Source organism: Lactuca virosa, chromosome 5 (assembly GCF_052849685.1).
Source record: "Lactuca virosa cultivar CGN04683 chromosome 5, Lactuca_virosa_CGN04683_v6, whole genome shotgun sequence".
NCBI lineage: Eukaryota > Viridiplantae > Streptophyta > Magnoliopsida > Asterales > Asteraceae > Lactuca > Lactuca virosa.
In genome coordinates, this window is record NC_136430.1 from 237,492,700 (window position 1) to 237,498,354 (window position 5,655).

A 5,655-nucleotide genomic window follows, 5' to 3' on the forward strand; every position below is an offset into this window, starting at 1 on the left:
GGTTTTCTTTTATTCAAGCCGTAGCTTCTCTGATTAACTCTGGAAGCTTTATGTCGCTTCCTGATTAGTATTTTGTTTTTGGTAGTTTCTCGGATGAATTCCAGATCAGCGAAGGTGCTGTGTGGAAATTGGATCTCTAGCTAGTTGCGTATTACCGAATTTAGTCCAGTGCAGATAGGATCTGCACTTGCGACCACATAAGGTTTTGAATGGAGCAACTTGAATGCTAGCGTGATAAAGGACTCGACTAATTCTAAATGGGTATCCCATACTTTACCATAGTCGATCACATAGGCTCATGACTACTCTAGTTCCCAGAGATTTTTGAAGTGACTGCCTGAACTGGGAGATGATTCTGTTATCTCAGCAGAGATAGCAGATATTGGAATACCGTGCACTCACACGTTCTAGTTATGTTCTCTACTTGCCACATTTTCAGGTTTCAAGGCTTCTTGTTGAGCCTCCTTACTTTGTTTGGACAAATTTGAATGGGTTATCATAGTTAATGATTGGCTCTATGACCTGAGTACTCTTTCCGACTTAGGGTGTCAGCTACTATATTGGCTTTGTCGGGATGATAACGAATTTTGAATTCGTAGTCATTTAGTAGCTCGACCCACTGTCGTGGTCTCCCGTTGAATTCCTCCTGGTAAGATATATGATGAAGGTTTTTACTCCGAAGTTCATGATAAGACTCATACTTGGCTCATCCACCATCACTTCGCGTATACAAGTCATATATAATTTAGATTTCACAAAACGTTCGGATGGGTGACTCTGCCCCAGGTCTACAACCAAACAAGGAACAAGAGATAGGGCAGAATTACACGTCCTTAATCTTGTTAAGTCTAAATTATATACCACTTTTGTGTGTACACTTAGCAGTGATAGATTAACCTAATGAGTTCTTAGTCTCTATTCTTGAACTTGACCTGCGGTACAATGATTATCCTATGAGATCTATTGGTGTACTTCGGTGGTTACTGACTTCTAAGACTACTTTGGTTCTTTTCGTTTGAAGTTTCCTGTCTAATGAGTAGGCTAAAAGGGCGTGGTACCCTTTGTATGGGTACTTCTGAAGTTTTGAAATGAGAGACAACCTAAGGGTTTGCGTTATGGATTGGAAGAATTTCATCTTACTGCTGATTAAGGAAAAAGTTCTCTTACACAACATAAACAAGGAACAGGAAATGAGGCGGGATTACTCACCCTAAGTCTACAAATCTTAATTATAAATGACCCTTATGTATACACTAAGTCATCATAGCTTACCTGTTAGGGTTTCAAATTTTAGATGAATGACGTGATTTAATTTGGACGGGAGAGTAATCATAATTATAGATAATTATCGGGGTTTGGAAGCGTACCAAAATATAGCAGGGTTCTTTGATGCCTTCCCGTGTATTGGGGTCAAACCCCTCCTGCTCCCCCGTCGTTCTTCTATGTTGGACAGTCCCTCTTGTAATGTCCTATTTCACCACAAAGGTGACATATGGGAATGGTTCCAACATTGGCAGTTGAAGTGATGAACTCAACCGGAGTTTTACAGATGCGGGCGGTGTGCCCGTTCAGGTTGCATCTATTGCAATGCAGCTCTCGGCAAACTCCATGGTGATAGTAGTTGCACTTGCTGCAGTGTGGGAGGTTTCCTAAGTACGACGTGGTCGGTGCTAGAATAACAGGGCTGATAGGGGTATTGACCGACCCAGTTCGTTGCCCTCTGTTAGGTTTTTGAGTTGAACAACTACCTTTCCTGTTTTTGAACTTTCGTTTCAGGATATTAGGCTTAAGGTTCGAAGTGTCCTTACAAATAGGTACTCGTTGCTGTACTTGGTCATCACCAAGATCGGGGTTACCGATGGCATTACTACTAACATTTGCATTGTTAGCATTAAGGTGTGCCATGACAGCTGCTACAGCTGCTGTGACTGCAGCTTGAAACGTAGTCGCATCTATTTGAAGGATTGGTGTTTTGCCGGTGGGTTGGTTACATTTCTTCGGAGGCATGATTATGTTTCATGATAAGAAAATGAGCTCGTGAGCGACTATAGTTGTCTGTAGATGTATTCTAACCATTTGTATCTATGTATAATTCTTTCGTTTTGTTATATTGTTCTCAATGATTCGACCTGCATCCCTATGATGCAGTCCTGGTAAGGAACATAAATTAGTTTCTAGAATGGTTATGAACCGAGTATCATCTGAACTAAGTTACCTTCGATTGGTGGATATCGTTTTCCAACTTTCGAAAATATTCGAAAACAATTCATAACAGTGTCTACATAAAATAGACTTATGAATTTGAGAAGTAATCACTATCAATTAAGATTTCGTGATCTGATTTATTGTTATTAGCCATGACAGGAAAAGAGGATAAGCTCAAAACCTAATGTGAGTAATGAAATCACTAACTCACTAGGTTGAATCGATTTACTAGTTATTACTTAGATGAAAAGGCGCTCAAACACTTCATATGAATCACACGTGGTATCTATAGGGTGTCCTTTTCCTCCGTAGGTATATTGAATTCCTGAGCTGTCTTACTTCCGATTCTGACACTGATCCCCATTACTTCGTAATGAAGATTTTGAATCTCGGAAGTTCATGTGAATCTCTCATTGGTGTCCTTAATAGGGTAAGGGCACTAAATGATTTCTATAGTTTATTTACTTATCATCTGTTTCTTTCTCGGAATTCTCCTAATGAAATTCTGTTGGGTCCTCCTTGACTCTTCTATTGATTGCTGGAGTAACTACATCTATCTAAGGGGTTTACACGAGAATGGGAATGTCTAAAGAATCTATGAGAAAATTTAAATTTTTACGAAGGTGATCCTTTCTGGTCCTTCTATAATCATATGGTGTGTACCGATTATCTATAATCCAGATCAAATAGACCTTCGAATAAGTAATCCTACTCTAAAACCACATCCATACAAGGAAAAGGAAGTAGAGTGAAAATCACATATTCTAAGTCTATAAAATCTCAACTATATATAACCTTACCATATCCATTTAGTAATTATAGACTTATCAGAAAAGATCTTTTTAATCATTTCCCCAAAGTTATTTATGGTATCAAAAATACCTCCATGGTATTTTAATTATAAGTTTGATTCTTGTACTTCTAGATATAAGAAGTTGATAAGTTTTCAGTTTTCTTGTTATAGCATCCTAAAATACTCCTATAGTATTTTAACCTTTATGTTTGGTTCTAGAATTCTTCTGGTACCTGGGTAAGTTTTAGACTTGTTGCAACACTACAATCACTCCAAAACACATGTTGGTCATATCTCAAATGAATATAGTTGATCAGGCTATATTAATCTCAGATATGATTACGTCACTGTCTAGGTTTAACTGTAATGTCCAACATCCAAATACTTTTGTTTTGTTCTTCTTGTGATACTCATTCTAGTATATATTCTGCATGTACTTATACTTTTATAAAATATTGTAATATTTTTAAAGTATAACTCTTGGTCAGAGTGTTTTTATCCTAATGGGTTTTTAGTTGTATATCTTTTATGACTGATATACTGAGTTCACTATAAACACTGCTCTGATACCAATCTGTCACACCCCCAAACCAGAACGGCGGAAACGTTCGGGGGCGGAGGACTTCAGGTAAGTATCACAACACATGCAATATAGTAATCAAAGTACAAGCAACCATTGCATTAATAAGTATAAGTTTTACAAAAGTGTCGCGGTACGGTACTAGGTAGTCTTCTCAAGAGCTTCGGGAGTGTACCTGTCTACTGGATTCCTGAGAATACAAGTTATTTGGAAAGAGTAGATCATCATTTAAGCTGGTGAGTTCATAAGTATTTTAGTTCTGTTAAGTATACTCTAAGTTCTTTGGAAAAGTTCACTGGTTCATCCAGAAAATCCTATATTTCCTGAGGTGATAAACTGATAACCTCAATAGTTTCCCTCTGTAATTACTTAGTTTATACTAATTATATAAAACCTAATATCGAACGGACAGTTAAATGGGTGTATCTGCCCTAAGCCCAAAACCAAACAAGGAACAGGAAGTGAGGCGGAAGTCACACATTTCACTGTCAATCGGATATTACTTATGTATAACTCTGATGTAATAACTAAGGAATTATAGAATTAACCACTAAAGGTCCCTTTATGTTATATTAGTTGACTAAGTTACAATTGTAAATGTAGTTTAATCCCATAAACTGTTTCATTTGTAAAAGTGGTTTAATCCCATAAACCGTTTTATTTGTAAAGGTGGTTTAATCCCATAAACCGTTTCATTTGTAAGAGTGGTTTAATTCCATAATCTGTTTCATTTGTAAAAGTGGTTTAATCCCATAAACCGTTTCCTTTGTAAAAGTGGTTTAATCCCATAAATCGTTTCATTTGTAAAAGTATTCTTAGTTTTATCCGTTCTACAATAAAACATTAGTATTAATCCTGGAAAATATTATATTATCCATAATACTGCCTTGTGGTTTTAATCAGAAGAGAACATGTGTCTGACACGTGGAAGCCTCGCATGCGAGGGTGACGTGGCCGAAGAGGGTCCATTCGAAAATTCCCGGTTTTCAACATTTCTTGATTTTCATGCCAAAAACTTGCGAAATTTATAACTTTCGCATACAAGCTTCGTTTTTGGCGTTCTTTATATGCACGCGTAGGTAAAGTTATACTCTACGACTTTCGTTTAGACTTCATCGACTAATTTTGACTTTATTTTTAATATTACTATTTTTAACAGACCAGGACAGGAAATCCGTTAAAAATTCATAACTTCTTCATCCGACGTTCGTTTTCGTTTGTCTTTTTACTGTTGCACTACTTTTGACGAGACCTTCGATTCTCTTTTAAGTTGTGTCGCCCTAATATCGATCGATTTATATTTCAAATTTTTAGCTGTCTATTACTAAACCGAAACTTAGAAAAATCACAACTTCCTTATACGAAGTCAGATTTTTACGTTCTTTTTATGAACGTTCTCGGTTTAACATATTCTACAACTTTCATTTAGATTGTTAAGGCTAAAAAGTCTTTTATCGAAAATTCACTTTTTACACTGAACAGTGTTTTGTCGGTTTTCTCGCGGATTTTCGATTGGTCATAACTTCTTCGTTATAACTCGGATTTCAGTGTTCTTTATATTTTTGGAAACCTTGTTACGATTTCTACCACTTGGTTCATCCCAATCATGATTATTGATCAATTTATTTTTGACCTAAATTTGACTGGTGTCATAGTTGATGGAATTTGGATTTCTATTTCAGTAAACGCTTTCTTGTGATGCCTCCAAAAAGGCAACAAATGGCTTCTACTTCCAATACAATAGTCCCCCGTCGTTCACGTAGGAGTTCCCTTTTAGTAGAGATATCAACGTTGCCTGTTTATTATGAATGTGGGAATTGTTCCTGTATGGGTGAGCATTGTGGGGCGTTTTTTTGGTATCATGAAAGAGTTGTATTTATCCCGTGCCAATCATCCGCGATATACGAAATGTTTTGTAAGTAGGGTAATGTTGTTCTTCCCTACCCTCTTCGTCCGCCTGATGTGCTTCTACAATTTTACGAAGATGATCACTTTATGCATAACATAAGAGAATATAATTCCATGTTCTCTATGCCGTCTTTTGGTGCAAACGAAGATGACTCAATCAATAAAGGTC